Source organism: Ammodytes marinus (genome assembly GCF_949987685.1).
Source record: "Ammodytes marinus genome assembly, chromosome: 13".
Lineage (NCBI taxonomy): Eukaryota > Metazoa > Chordata > Actinopteri > Uranoscopiformes > Ammodytidae > Ammodytes > Ammodytes marinus.
Genome location: NC_137217.1, coordinates 4,711,817 through 4,727,539, shown reverse-complemented (window position 1 = coordinate 4,727,539; position 15,723 = coordinate 4,711,817). Strand labels below are relative to the sequence as shown.

General features: G+C 41.1%; 1 protein-coding gene across 1 annotated transcript in view; it reads left to right on the top strand.

Moving 5' to 3' along the window:
* The first annotated feature begins 208 nt into the window (after positions 1-208).
* The window catches only part of dyrk1b (dual-specificity tyrosine-(Y)-phosphorylation regulated kinase 1B), a 61,372-nt gene continuing 45,857 nt past the window's right edge, over positions 209-15,723 (top strand). Inside the window, exon 1 of the mRNA XM_080039353.1 lies at positions 209-917. The gene's annotated coding sequence lies outside the window, so the exon portion shown is untranslated. The remainder of the gene's footprint in view (positions 918-15,723) is intronic.

The following is a 15,723-nucleotide window of genomic DNA, read 5'->3' as shown; positions in this document are numbered from 1 at the left end:
CTCTTCAAATAATTTTCACAAATGCGTCCGAGTGAACAGGTAGTGGGTTTTGCTACATGAAAATGATTTTTCCGCCTCGTTTTTTAACCTACCGACCAACATTTGGAAGTTAACTGGTGTGACAGTCCGCGGTGGATTTGTTTTGGCAGCCATTTTGTGGGAAATGTCTCTGGAACGCGCTGGGCCGTACTTGCCTGGTATCGGGAGTGCGCTCTCAATGCAGCCCCTCTCCTTTGACCGATATTACCATCACGGAGGGGCTGGCCAGCACACGGCTAGCTGTAGCTGTGCCTGCTAAAATATTAGTTTTTTCATAGCGACTGCATGTATTGACCAGGGGCCCGTCGACTGGCTGTTAACCACCAAACAGCCTGCAATGTGCGGACGGTCTTCCTTCAAACTCCAATGGCAGTATTTTATTAGACAGCTAGCATGCTAGCTGCTAGCTAGCTAACGTTAGCTTCTTGCCTTTAAATTCACTTTAAAAAAGCTAACGGGCTTGCTAACCCAACTGACCCTCTATGTCGGAGTAAGGCAGTCTCTTTTATATGTGACAATACATTTCGGACAAGTAAATAATGCTCGCTAAATAGAAAGAAGACTAAAGTGACGGTGTCCGCGGTATAGGCGGCGGGCTGCCCATCTCCCCTTAGGCACGGCTGTGTGTGCTGCACCGGCAATCAGTCCCCATCGTCAACCCGCTCCCCGAGCTCCGGAAAATAACGCAATTTTTTTGCTGGAAACTTATCTCACAGGGATTTTATCGGCAAACAACCCCACACAACACATTATTTGGATTTCTGTTGTGGAAGAGGAGCGTCTGACCCGGGGGAGGGGGCTCGGTTCGTGTGGACTGAGGGAGATAGGGGTTCCGAACATGGCTGCTACGCGGAACCTGGTTCGACACACCGCCTGAGGTAAAAAAACAGTGTCATCTTTTTATTTTCTGAATGAATGTATGCATTTTGGACGGTTTGGTTCTTGTGTTTTAATGTGTGGCTTTGAATAGATAGGGGCTTGACAGTCAATCAGTGGGAAGTGCTCGGTAGCGGTAACGTTATTCGCCCCTGTCAACCGGCCTCGTGTCACCATTCCTCCACCACTGCTGGTATAAGATGGCTAATGGGGCAAGCAGAGGCAGGCTTCATTGAATTGGGTGTGTTTAACGTCAGTGTTGGACAACGGGGTCTTCTTGAACAATAAAGGCTTGGCTGTCGCATATACAGTACGCTGAGACGTGCATTATGATGATGGATTTAGGAACGTTACCACCGTTTTAGCAGCATTCAATGCCCTCCAACAGTACCGGCATCACCCCCTTGCCTTAACAGTTTACCTTTTTTACTGAGTCGTTTCTAACAACTAACCATCTGGCCAGCTCATCAAGCTTTGGGTTGGCCGTGGAGTGTGTGTAATGATTGATGCAATCAGTGTGTGTGTATCTGGGCAAGTTTCTGATGTGGCCGCGATCTGCCTTAAGTCACCGCACGACAGCGAACAGGCTGAGAGAGAGAGGATGCCTTTCTGCGGAACAAAACGGGAGGCAGAGATGGGAGATGAAAATACAGTCTATGGAGATGCATGGATGCGTTGCTCCCTAATGGAAACGTGTTGATATGCCTCTCTACAGTGGATGCTTATATCCTGGTGTGGAGTGTGGGTGGCGATGGCTTTCCGTGTCAAAGAAGCAGCCAACCAGCAACCCCCGACTGTCCTCTGTAGATCTGCAGCATTTAATCTGCTATGGCAGCTAACGCTAGCCTGCTAGCTTAGCTACCGCATCATCAGCCCCAGCCCCTCTCTACCATTGCCTGGAGGAGAGGGACACAGCCTGCGCTCAGTGGCCGGGATATGGCTGCCCCTAGGAAAAAGAAACCGGACTATATGATGAGAGCAGTACAGCTGGAACGATCAGGGCTTGACATCTCCAATCTCTTTCTGTCTATGTGACCGGTATCCAACAGAAGACTTGTTCTCAAATTGTTGCCCACTAAATGTTGATTTGTAACCCAAACCCATTTGAGCATCAATGTTGACCTTTCTCCCCAACCTCTTATGTTCATTTTATCATTTGTTTGTTAAATCACATGTTTGTAATATTTGAACCGACAGTTAGTATGAGGATTTATTTTGTTTGTCCACTTGATGGTAAAGGCCATATATCTAGGCCACAATGGAAGATCTGGAGAGAGAGAGAGAGGACAGCTTTCACTCAGCTGAAGCTTCTCTTAACAGACCAGTGAGGATGTGGCTTTACCCCAATATTTGAGCTTCCAGTGGAATTGACAGTTGCCTTTTTAATTGAGCAACACATCCGGGACTTGAGTAATATTATTGGTTTAGTTTGTATTTCATCACACCAACTTGTATGAACACCTAAGACAAAAAACAAGACAGCATGTTGACAGAATGCTGCCTCTAGTGTGTTTTATGGAGATATTTTCACAGTCTCACTTCATCTGAGGATATACAGTGAAAAACCTGATTGAGTACCTGCTGCCTAGTTCCAGTAAGGTAGGTGTTGGTGGGGAAAACACCTGTGCCAGGAGTATTAGCCCCTCTCCACAACATTGTCAGTGTTCCACAACCGCTAAACCACCGCCGCCCACCAGCATACGAATAAATGTTAAGACTTCTCTGATTCATAGAACCATCTGTAGCCGTCACCATATGTTTAAAGTGTACAGAAAGGGGTATAAAATAGCAACGGATACTAAACCCAGAGACTTCATAACTTTTCAATGTAAACAATGAATTTATTTTAGTGTTCATGTTAAAATGTGCTGAAACTCTGATTTCTTGTAACTTGTGGTGTAACCATATATTGTTACACCACATTGTATATTCATATTCATTCATGCCTATTGTGCAGTGATGCTTTGCAAAGTATGCCTCCGTATGCAATGCAAGAAGGAAGGTATCAAGTCAGTTTTGTTTATGTAACTCTATCAGTTTGCATCAGGAGGCTATTAGCCACCAACTTGTAAATAGATTGAACATCAAGTCAAATCTGGTCAATGGGATCTTATTATTATTGTGACATACCTTTTGGTTCTCTCACTCCAGATGACGCTCCATCACAACTAATACAATGTTTAAGAAAACTTTTTTTCTTGCTTTTACCTCTGGAATTGGGTTACTTTGCAATATGTGTGTTTTGGCCACAAACATCCAGTGGTCTCATTCTCTGACTGACAGCACAGCTGTGAAAACAAGCTCAAACTGTGTGACAGCTCTGATCAAATTTATTTCAAAATCAATTCCAAAAGTTAACAAACTCTGGGTGTCACTTACATTTGTCTTCTTTCTCTAATGGTCTCATTTGCCTCTGCTCATGTCTGTGCACACTTTCAGCTTGAGCAGAAGCTACATCATTCCAAATGTCAAACAATGCAGTTGAATAGCAGCATTCACTATTGAAGCTTGTGGCTGTCTAAGGTGTTTGGTTGAGACATTTGCTCTTTAATGTAAAATGATACAGCACCCAAAAGGCCTTTATTGAGGTTCAAACACTCATGTAGATTCCAAAAGTGACTGTGGGTTTATTTTCCAGGGTGTTTACAAGTTTCTTTAACCGTAGATTGAATTTCTTTTTAAAGAAAGCAACATTATTAGATGATTAAGGAACATTAAAACTGTATCAATACATATAAACATAGCTTGAATCTTGTAATAGAGGATCAATGATATGTAATAAACATTTAGCATTCCTAAAGCCTATCTTGATAAGTTCAACGTGTTCCACTGGGTTATATCAGCCAGATGTGTCCACAAATTGCTTGTTTTGTCTGTCCCGTAGGTCAACATGAAAAACATCTTTGTTTCCATTTGAATTTGACCATGATCCTTCCAGGTGACATGCTGGTACCAGAGAGTATTTTTGCTTCTGAAATGGTACAGTGAATAGATTTTTATTAATTCATTATTTTTCTGTCAATAGACTGATTAACTATTAAATTAATTGTTTCCCTTCCACTCTGCCCCCATCATTTATTTCACTGTGTGACGCACAGCTTATAGAGTTTTACTCTTAATGATATGAAGTATTTCAATGAGCAAGTCTGATTCTCTTGGATTTTATGCATTCATTTTTTGCATCAATGTAATGAAGAACCTTCATTTGTCAGAAATAGTACCGTATTTTCCGCACTATAAGCCGCACTGGACTATAAGCCGCAGGTGTTTTAATGTTTAATTACCATATGTAAGAGTTTGTGCACAGAGGGGATTGTCGGGAAAGAGATGGCTGCTTGAGGAAGCTCCACTTTATTAACATTTCAACTAAGAAGTTGCATATTTGCATAACGTATTCAAGTGTTACCATTTAGTGCAATACTAGGGATGGGCACGAGTAGTGTTTTCGCTACTCGAGTGATCGCTTGCATTCCTCGATGATCAATCGATTCCTCGTTGAACTTTTTTCTATTTTTAGAACGCAACGCATCTGTCTGCAGAATAACGGTTCACCGCAATAAAGCGCTCAATGGTTATTGTCAAACAGTCACAGTTGCCATATGATATTAAGGATTTTTTTTCTACAAGTTTAAAACACCTTTTCCTCACTGAAAGTAATTAAATAGACGGGCCACAATTTAAACCGATCGAGTAGGTCTGCGGTGGGGAGAAAAAAAGCATGGGCTGTAGTTGTAAAAAAAAAAATAGCCTAAGTCACCATTTAAAATAAGAAGGGCAGCAAATAATAGAAAATGATTGTCCTACAATTTATAACTCACCAAAGCAGTAGACTTAGTAGCTGTATATCCAACCGCGTAATGCTCACTCCGTGTCCGTGAATAATTACTGCGACTAATTCCTCATTAACTGAACGTTACCCCGATCGGTTTTTGAATCTCATCCCCATATTCTTCTTAAAGGGGTAGTTTGGAATTTTGGACATGATTCTCAAGTTAGCCTGAGTGTTATTTATCATTGGAGACAGTTTTCAACACATTTCATTCATTCCTTCTAGTTGCAGAGTTGGCTCGTGCTAGGCTAGCGCACGGTATTGGGGTCTAATTAGCCTGCTACTAAAACAGTCTTACCCACTCCACAGTACACCGAGGCTAATCAATTATAACGCTAGACTACAGATGTCTGTGTTGATAGGATAATTTTAGAAATAAAAACAACCTCGCATCGCATGAATTATCGCATTTTGAGGGACTACTTTCTCAGCAGAAGCGGAATTTTACTTTGCTATGTAACCGAATCACTACAGCAGAAAGTAAACAGAGCAGTGTGGGACAGAAACTGAAACGAACGACTAGGCAACATGGTGCGTCAGTGTGCATTCAGGAATTGTACAAATAAACCCTACAGATGGACACCACAAAATTTCCACAAATTTCCAGTTCGAGATCCAGAAAGGACGCAACTGTGGCTTGTTGCTGCTGGCTTGGACATCAATACACCTGCGGAAACTGTTTGCGAACGGTGTATTTGTAGCGATCATTTCAGACCGGACGACTTTGTGAAACCCCGCAATAAGAAATCCCTGAAAACCAATGCCATCCGTCTTTTCAGATGCACCAACAGGCACAGATGAACAGGTAATAACTTTTGGTAGGCTACTCTAGCTAATAAAGCTTGCCCCTTTCATAATGTTAGCCTACTGATAGATTGATGATAACATGCATTTTGGGGAGTGACAACGTTAGCTAATGGTATAGCTACAGGTACCTGGCTGGGCTAATTGCTAACTTTAGGTATGCTGATAGCAAATTCATGTAAGCTCGTAAAGTTTACATGCAAAACTTCCCTGGCAGAGAGTTCACATAAGGAAAAAAGTATTTATGTGCGTGTGTGTGTGTGAAATACCTATTATAGATCCGGTAACCTAGGTATCAGTCCGCCGCAGCTTACTAACGGGAGTATAAACACTGCTGCTGAGTCACAGCAAGTCTCTCAAAATGCAATGTGCAAGTTTGTTTTTATTTCTAACATTATTCTATCAACACAGACATTTACATCTATAGTCTAGCGTTATTATTGATTTGCCTCGGGTGTACTGTGGAGTGGGTAAGACTATTTAAGTAGCAGGCTAATTAGACCCCAATCCCGTGCGCTAGCCTAGCACGAGCAAACTCTGCAACTAGAAGGAATGAATGAAATGTGTTCAGGGTTCGACATAACGTATAGCCCGATGGCCCGGGGCCAGTAAAATCATATGCAGGGCAAGTTGATTGGCCAGTCACTGTCCCGCCCGGGCCAGTGACTGGCCAATCACAGTTCAGTATCTTTTTGTAGACTACATCATGGTTCATTGAAATGCGCGTTGAGAGTCGTAATGAAAGCAGTGTTTATTTAAGACTCAATATAATAAACCTAATATAAAATATATTTTTTAATGAAAGGCCAGTGGACAACCGATGCGTGGGCGTTTTGACAGGCGGAGCAACAAGCGGTTGCACTCTCGCTCCGTTGGCAGAGCTGCCTACCGTCCGCCTGCGAGTCGACAAATCAATCGACTTACTTTGCCCCCTTTCTTTCTTCCCACAGCAGAGGTTGAGGTGCAGAAAATGATAACTGCGCTTTTCCTTTATCTGCCGCCGTAATGTTACAGTATTTGCATCCAAGCCCCAATGGTAATACAAATGAGAGGCGTTATTTAAACGCTGTGAATGCGTCTCCGGTGATTGTGTCGGTTGTAGACAGAAACGAACGGAGGGACTCCGCTCACTGTACAGTTCCTATAGTCGCGCAGTTTGGCACTGTGTTTTCAGGCTCGAGACATTCAATCAGATCGCGGAAGTCTTTCCCATTGAAATCGCTAACGGGGAGAATATCCCCGGTTATTATTTTAGCCACAAACCACAGTTCATCTGCGCGGCGGCTCACTCGCTGGCGAGATCACACGGTGAAACGCTGCTGTGATCGGACGAAGGCATTGTGTGTTTCTAAGGTGATTTAACGTCATAGTCTTAGACGAGCGTTTAACTTATGCTGCATATTTTGCACTGCATTGTTTTTTATCAATAGTTTGAAAAAATGGTCCCACACCGGACTCTTATATGTGAAGCTGACACTTCATGGAGAAGTGACACTCCTGCAGCGCGCTCACGACCAGACGTGAACTCACATACACGGTGAAATCTCCCATTAAAAAAACGGCATAACCCACTGATTTTCGGATTTCTATTCTATTTTTAAAGTCAACTTGAGCGCAAGTGGAAAACCGGTCATTCGGTCGACACATTCACATCCCTAATGCATATAGAGAAAGTAATAAAAACAGCCTACCACACCACAAAGAATGATCAGACCTTCATCTCTTATTTTTTTTTATGTTTGAACATGACTTCTGCAGGTGAACTATTCATTAAACTGCCCAAATTCAAGAATAAAAACAACCATCAAACTACTGGACTTTAAAATACTGGCCGACCCCTTCAACATACTTTCAGTTGTAGGCTTCTAATTCAATATGTTTGCCTGGTTTTATATTATGTGTATGAGCAATATCAACATTTCATATAATTAACTAAAAGAAAAATAACCAAATCTAAAGGGAATATCTATACTGTTACAGTATAGATATTCCCTTTAGATCTGGTTATCTTTCTTTATTTTTCTAATACAGGTATTATAATTATTGACACTAAATTATGAAGAAAAAAAAAGTGTGTGCAGGGCCAGTGAAAATATACAAGGGGCCAGTAAAACTCGGATCCACTGGCCCGGCGGGCCAGTAGGAAAAAAAAGTTATGTTGAACCCTGGTGTTAAACTGTCTCCAATGATAAATAACACTCAGGCTAACTTGGGAATCAGGCCCTATGTCCAAAATTCCAAACTACCCCTTTAACTGTTGTTGGCTCGGAGCGAATGTGCCTGAAGTAAGCCTTGCTTCTTCTTTACTTTTCTTTCCAAGCGGAGAGCATCTTGCATGCTCACCTGGAGTCTACTCATTACTAACTGAGAGTAACAGGTGTCATCTCCCCTTTTTATAAACGTAACTTTATCATCTGCTTTGAAATAATTGGACAGTTATATTCCTGAAAATGTTCTGGAGAAAGGAGAGACCGTGTTCAGCTCTGCGGTAGGGCTGCAACTAACGATTATTTTGATAATCGATTAATCTGTCGATTATTTTCTCGATTAATCGATTAGTGTTTTGGACCATAAAATGTCAGAAAATGGTGATTTTTTTTTAATCAATTTTCCAAAGCCCATGTTGACGTCCTCAAATGTATTGTTATGTCCAAAACACAGATATTTCAGTTTACTGTCATAATAGGATTAAAGAAATCAGAAAATATTCACATTTGAGAAGCTGAAATCAGAGAATTAAGAAATTTTTATTAAAAAAATACTCAAAACTATTAATCCATTATCAAAATAGTTGTCGATTATTTTAATAATCGATTTGTCGATTAATCTTTGCAGCTCTACTCCGCGGTGCTGTGGAGAACACAGGCTGTGCTGCGGTGGCACGGAGGTGGCAGTTATTTGCAGTTTCTGTTTGACACAACGCTCACTTTATTGCACTTGCATCAAAATATTTAATTTTGTTAAACTTTATTTTATCTGTTTTGTGCCGTTTTGTACACGTATATAACATTTTAAAATAGGGGCGGCCCGCCGGCCTAAAGGCTACAGACACTAAAAAAAAAAAAAAAAAGATTTTCCTCATCCACCAATCGAGTTCATTTGAAACGAGGAGTACTCGAATACTAACGCCCATGTTTGTCAGGGAGCATGAACATTATTATCAGAGCTTTTTCTAAAAAGAAAAACGGGTATAATCAACCAGACAACCAGAACCACAGTAGCCATCTCTCTGGCCACATTCACATTATGAAGGAGAGAACAAGGGCCCTGTTTCCACCTGGGATTATGATGTGATTTTGGTCATCTGATCACAAGTGGCCAGAGCCTTGTTTCAGGTAGCAGGTTTTACAAACTCTAGGTTTAATGCTGCGCTCTGAGCTAAGCAACTCTGGGTTTTCGGTTTCAGAACAGTGGATCATCGTTGGGTCAATCAACTCTGAGCGTGTTCACTATGGGTTGATCGTGTGCGTAAAAGCCATCGTCAATGGATCGCTGATAACATGATTCACCATGGAAACAGTAGAAACAAATCCTCTCACTTCTCAAAAAAAAAAAAAAAACTTCTCCGCTCCTCCCACTAGAGTAAGAAATATTAACGAATGAGTTTATGGTATGGAGAAGAATTAACAGGGATATTATCACATAACTCTGATCTAATCACCTCGGCCATTCAGAGACTAGAAGAAAAAAATACATACCCGTTACATGTGATATGTTTGTACCAGGAACCCGTATGTTGTCTTTTCCTTCACAGAAAAATAGACATTTCCACCGTAAATTGATGCAGAAAAAGCACAGATTGGTGGGGAAAAAAAACACCAGAATGCAGGAAATGAAGTGTTTGACGCACACCCTGCATTCCGAATCGCATACTTTCTACTATATAATCTTAGCTGGATGAATATATTATGGGTGTGCACGGGTACACGTGTACACGTTTGTAAATCATAACCGTTTAGGAAAAATCAATAAACGAAAACCGTTCTTTTTTTTTTTTTTTCAAATTTTCTTTTTTTCAAAGTTTTTAATTATGTTCTGGAGACACGCATTTATTGATTTTACCTCACTAATAAAGTCATTGGGGATGATAAAAGGTAGTCTGCCGAATCTGTCTGTCCCTCGGCGTGTGTGTGTGTGTGTGTGTGTGTGTGTGTGTGTGTGTGTGTGTGTGTGTGTGTGTGTGTGTGTGTGTGTGTGTGTGTGTGTGTGTGTGTGTGTGTGTGTGTGTGTGTGTGTGTGTGTGTGTGTGTGTGTGTGTGTGTGTGTGTGTGTGTGTGTGTGTGTGTGTGTGAATGAGGGGGGGAGTCGCCGTGCTGGGGCTCGTCTCACAGCCACGGAAGAGAGATGAAAGATAACCTAAAGATTAAAGTTACCCGGTTGACGTGAACTACGCTCGTAAGTAGCCCGAACTTAATAACACCTGTTCAACCTGCATACGTACGTGGACATGTATAAATCGTAGAAATGTGCGATAGGCTATATTAATCAGGAAATTAATGAAGCGCGATAATGACGGCGCACATGACAGCCAGGCGAACGTTTGTAGGCTATGTGTGTGCCATGGACCTATTATAAGAGGTTTGTAAACCATAGAAAGTATATAAAAACGAGCGTGGTTCATGTCAACTGTGTGTTTACAGGCGAACGAACGCGTGTGTGTGTGTGCGCGCGCGCCTACAAGACGGCGGGCGCACGAGGACAATGACGTCACGGTTAACCGTGTACACGAAAAAAAATACGTTGTGTACACGGTTAGACATTTTTGTAAACGTTCACATCTCTTGGCACCTCACGATTCGATTCCGATTCGGAGGTCAACGATTCGATTCAAAATCGATTTTCAATGCATCTCAATGCAAAACATTTTTTATGTACATACCCATGTGTGAATTTCAAAAATATATTTATATACACATCTGAGTTTGCTAATCACTTCTTACTTATGTGATGATCATTAAATACAATCAACAGATGAATTGCCTTCTCTAATATTATATTAGAGAAAAAGCTTTTTGTCACAAATATGACTTTCTATGACCAGTGCAATAATCAATGCAGCTTTCATTTCAACACAATATGGAAGTATGTAAAAACTAAACCGATTCAGTTTTATTTTATTTCTAATCTCGTAAATCATGTTTCTATAGGATTTCTATTCTATTATCTATTATTTTCTATGTCATTTCAACACATTGTACAAAAAGTATGGCTTGGAATTCAGCTCTCATACAAAAACGTAAACAGAGATAAAGCGGTGCAGGTCATGGGTCATGGGTTTGCTGCTCTCAGCCCTTTTGAAGCCACTTTGGAAACAACTCGCACATGTGTGGTGTGCATGCGCAATGGCGCAGGAAGTATTAGTATTTATAAATAAAATTATATATATATAAAAAAAAAAATATTATTAACTTTTCTGAATCGATTCAGAATCGTTCGAGAGATAATCGATATTAATCGGAAAATCGAAAGTTCGATTCTCATTTCGTATAGTGGCCCTTTGTGAAAATGAGTTTGACAGCCTGCACTAGTCTTTACGGTGAAAACACTACACGTTGCGTTAAAAATGCGTCGCGGCGATGCAGGCACCCAACGAGTCGCCGATGTACTCACTTTTTTGACCCCTCACCTGTTTGCATCCCATAGGCCTTTCACACCATAAAGAACCATGAGTCAGTTCCGGGCTGGTGCCAGTTCAAAACTGGTTACAGCCTTATCCCAGTTATGAACCGGTTGGTTTCACAACGACCAGAGCCAGCCATGGAGCCGGCAAGAGAGCAACGTCATGACGTCACTGTAAACGTGTGTACGTCGCCCGACGTCGCTGCTCTCGTGGCTAACGCTAAAGCTAGCGCTAGCTTTAAACACAACAACAGCGGCGAATACGTCTTATTTTTACACGTGTTAGCTTTCGCTTTGCTTTCTTAACCAAACAGGACCCATACAGCGTATTCTCGCCAGTCAATTTGATCGCTACGTTCGGTAATTATGTTATGTTTACGTCTCGTAATAGCGGTGTTTTTAAACATGGCGGGCATGAGGTTTTAGTTGGTCTGGTTGGTCAGGATAATCCCTCCCCCGGCCGCTGGCGCAAGCAGTTCACTTCAAACCCTGCTCAATCCTGGGGTATGAGTTGAACCGGTTTTTACGGCCCGGAGCAGGCTTTCTGGCGGTGTGAAACCAAAACACTGGCTCTAACTCCGAACTAGCCCAGAACTAGCGCCGATTTTGCGGCGGTGTGAAAGGCCTAACTTAGTGTAGCGCGGCCAGATGACAGCTAACGTAGGATTCAGTCTGCGCCCCGTCAAAGGTAATGTTATCAATGAACAAGTAGTAGGCTAATTGTTTCAGCCTCCCTCTGTAGTTTTACTCTCACCATTCTTAGAAAAAAAGTTTTTGAAGTCCTGGGCCCATGCTCTGCTGCTCATATCCTACTCCTGGCCTCCTTCTCAACTCTTTTCTGGTGTGCGAACTTGTGCTTTTTTGGGGGCATCCTCGCCCTGCTTGAGTTCGCTCGCGCTCACTTAATTCCAATGAGGAAGAACGAACCGCGGGGTGGACCAAACCATTTTTTAAGAAGGGGCCCAAGGGGTTATTGAAATGATTAAAACTAGAATATTGTATGACTTGTGGCTTTCTTTTAATTCGGACTCATTCCTATGATTATATATTAGTTCACTGTATGCATAATCATTTTGTCGTAGATTCTACTGGGGGCTGTGTGGGCCCTAGCTGGCTGTGGGCCCTTATAATCGTCATAACCTTTACCCCCTATACGACGGCCCTGGTAACAAGTATTTATATTGATTCAGAAAAGTAAACTTTTTCAATATATTTTGGGGATTTTTTATTAAATCGGCCGATTTAATCGTTATCGTAATTTTTCTTTGAAAATGATTGGCATCGGCAATCAAAAATCCATATCGGTCAGGCTCTAATTTTTACCTAGTAAGTAACTTTCAAAATATCCTCCAAAGCAGCACACAGCTGGGTGAGTTTCACTACGCTAACCGGCGCTAACTTGGGTTAACTTGGCTAAAGTTCAACCTACTGCTATTCAGATGCAAAAGACACATCACAGAATGTATCAGGAAGCCGAATCTCCTCTCTCACTCTCCCCACTTCTGCTCTGTCTTGTAGAACACCGGGCTGGTGTCATAAAGCACAGGGTGCCCACACACAGCCATAACATTCTCCTCCGTGTTACTCTGCCTCTGTGTGTACAGTCCTCTGTCTAGATGTCAGTGATGTCGGGTCAATCTCAACACTAATTGGCTATCAAAGCGTGAAAAGTTAAATATTTTCAACTTCAAGCGTTGGCTGCGATTGACGTGCCACATTGGACACTTCATCGCGCCGTGCCAAACACGTTCATCGCGCCTCTTTATGCCCAATTATTTAAACTGTGTGATTTGGTACCTGTGATAGAGGCAATGTTGAAGCTTTGTCTGGAAAAAACTGGTGTAGAGCTGGGAGGTATGACGGTATTATACCGTCGACGGCAGCTGTCCCTCTGAATCACTACAGTTACACCCTCACCTGTTTTTCAAAAATAATAAAGGGCAAAGGAAACTTGATGCAGCACTTTGGCGTACTGTTGCGGTGACGTGGAGTTGGTTTGTTTTATGCAGCTTACTACAAGTGGTTAGCTCTCTTGAGCAAATTGGCGAACACTGATATTATCTATAGCATCTAGGGGTGTAAACGTTTACAAAATTGTCTAAACGGTTACACGACGGACATCTTTTCGTGTACACAGTTAACCGCAATGTCATTTTCGTCCGCACCCCCCGACGGCGACTCCCCGTTGTGTATGTGAGCGCGCACATGTGTGTCTGTGTCTTGTTTGTCCGTGCTGGCTGATTATTGATTTTTCCTAAACGGTTATGATTTACTAACCAGTTACATGTACACGTGCACACCCCTTCCATCTATTGGCTTAAACCCAGCGCTGTCATTGTTGGAAACAGCCAGCAAGGCTGGTGTTATGCACGTGTTAACTTTAAAACATTTCAAACTTGAAAATAATTATTTTGTGTTAAAGCTGGAGTGAAAATATTACCAGACATTTGCACAGTAGTTTATATTGACATCTTTTTGAAGTGAAGATGAGCAAATCTTGCAGGAAAATTCAAGTCTTCCATTCTTTTGATATACTAAATTTGAAATGTAGGCTACACATTAGGTTGATGCTGTGATTTTTATATTGCACTGCCACTGACTGACTAAAGCCAGACTGGTGTGGTATTTTGCACCAGTTTCTTTTTTTGTATGGAAATTCATTCAAGTTTCAAGTAAAAGACAGAAATAATCGAATGTGATTAAAGTACAGTACGGATATTTGAATCCATTAATTAATTGAATTTAAAGGAAGAATACTGTACTTTGATATAGTTACTAGGGCTGCAACTAACGATTATTTCAATAATCGATTAATCGGTCGATTATTTTTTCGATTAATCGATGAATCGGATAAAAAAAGAAGAAACATTTGTAAATGCCGCATCTTTATTCAAAAACTGAACATTACTTCAAATTCACAGTGCAGACTGAAGTGTAAAAACACCAGGTTATTGCTCCAACGTCCCGGAACTATCAAAAGTAATATTAAATGATAAAAAATAAATAATAAACTTAACTGGGATAACACAAAAAAAACATACAATGTATGATATACATTTATACAGTATAAGGGATGTCCATGGTAAACCAGTCAACCGATAATATTTTTAACCGGTAAATACTAACGGTAAATTAAATCATCTTAATTTCTCTCAGATGACAGGAGATCGTTAATTTGTATTGATATTGATACCATTTTCAAGACTCCTTAACGATCCAAGTCTTTATTGATATCACAATTGATAATTTTCTATTATTTTGTTGAAATAGAACTTGTATTATTGCTTTAATTGCTGATATGATCATAGCTCAAGATAGGACATTAAACAGGTCATAATTCCATCTTTACTATCTATTTTATATTGCTGGGAAAACAAGTTTCGCCAAAATCTCAAATTTCTTTTTTTTGTGTTGCATTTGAACACATCAGTCATATTACTGAGCCGGCCTGAACACATCACAGTTGACATGTTTGCTACTTTTTTTAAGCTAACTAGCTCTATATCCTTCCGATTTTAACATGGATTTAAAATCTGGATTACTATTTTTAATTGACGGGACTTTCTACACCGTTGGGTTGTGTAATTACTGCCGCTGCTTTGATTGACTGTTGATGCGCCGATGCCGACTCTCCGAGCACGTCTGCACACCGTCTGCAGCAGCAGCAGCTGACAGAGTGTTTTTGGACTGGACGGATACTGAGTTGAAGGAGTTTTTTTTAACCCAAAGAAAGCAAAGGTACAACACTTTTATATAGGCCTGCAGTCCAGTGTTAGATATGACCAAAATACAAGCTGTGGCCGCTCACACTATAGCTTTCCCGCACGTGAAGCGAGCCTTCACGTGCGGAAGGCTCGCTGTGGGCGTTCATGAACCTGTCGGCGGCTGGATTTAAACAGTGCCGCGCCTGCAAGTGATTTAGTAATCGCGCGACTCAACGAATCGATGACCAAATTCGTTGGCAACGCTTTTAGTAATCGATTTTAATCGATTTTATCGATTCGTTGTTGCAGCCCTAATAGTTACCTTGATATAAAATTACCTATACCGTGATATAAGATTTTGGCCATGCCTTCTGGCAACGCGCTGCATTGTCTGATCAGATGCATACAAGTTGACATTCCTCATGGATTACTTGAATGAGCGTTTTTTAAGTTTTAAAATTAATTCAAGTACAAAACAATTGTTCAGTATTTTGGCGATTGATGAGCCTTTAAACACGTTTATCAGTTTCTCGAACTGGACTACCTTTCATTGTCTTACCAATACCTTAATTACATCTCTAATAATGTAGCTCGCTGCATTTTTTCAACACTGGGCAGTTGTTGGTCTGAATCCCAGCTGCACTGGAAGCAGTAGAGCAGTTGAAAGCGCTTGTAAAATGCCAAGCAGTGAGAGAATGAATGCGATATCCCTAAAACCTAATCAAATGTGAACCAAAAAATGCCGTATAAATCTATTCCAAATGATTTGTATTTTAGATCAAAATCATTACATCATGCTCGAGGCAGGTGTGTTAATGAAATTGGGTGCCTCATTTTTTTTACCAAATTAGA